We start from the raw sequence: 571 nt of genomic DNA, 5'->3' as shown, positions 1-571 counted from the left end.
TTTTTCATGTCCATTAAGATTTGCTTTATATATTTGATTGCTCCTGTGTTTGGTGTATACATATTTATGAGTGTTACCTCTTCCTCTTGAATTTTTTCCCTAAGCAGTATATAATGGCCTTCTTTATTTCCCTTGATCATTTTTGGTTTGAAGTTGAGACTGTCTGAGAATAGGATTGCTACCCCTGCTTTTTTCTGAAATGCTGGGGCATGTTGTATTGTGTTCCATCCTTTGACTTTCAGTCTATGAATGTCTTTATGAGTTAAATGTGTTTCTTGTATATAGCATATTGTTGGGTTTTGTTTCCTAATCCACTGTGCCGGTCTATTTCTCTTAATTGGTGAATTGAGTCCATTGACATTGATGGTTAGAATTGAGATGTTTTGACTTATGATTGTCATGTTATTTACCTGTTGTCATTTACTCCTTTTTCTCCTGTGTTTAATTGCTTACCCTATTTAGTTGGTTGCTTCTGCTCTCATTGGTGGAGTTCTGATCATTTTGGTCCCTCTCTAGAACATCTTTCAGTAGCCTGTGTAGGGTTGGCTTTGTCATCATGAAATTCTTTAGC

This window comes from Octodon degus, unplaced genomic scaffold (assembly GCF_000260255.1).
Source record: "Octodon degus isolate 3935 unplaced genomic scaffold, OctDeg1.0 scaffold00018, whole genome shotgun sequence".
Lineage (NCBI taxonomy): Eukaryota > Metazoa > Chordata > Mammalia > Rodentia > Octodontidae > Octodon > Octodon degus.
This window is presented reverse-complemented; position numbering follows the sequence as displayed.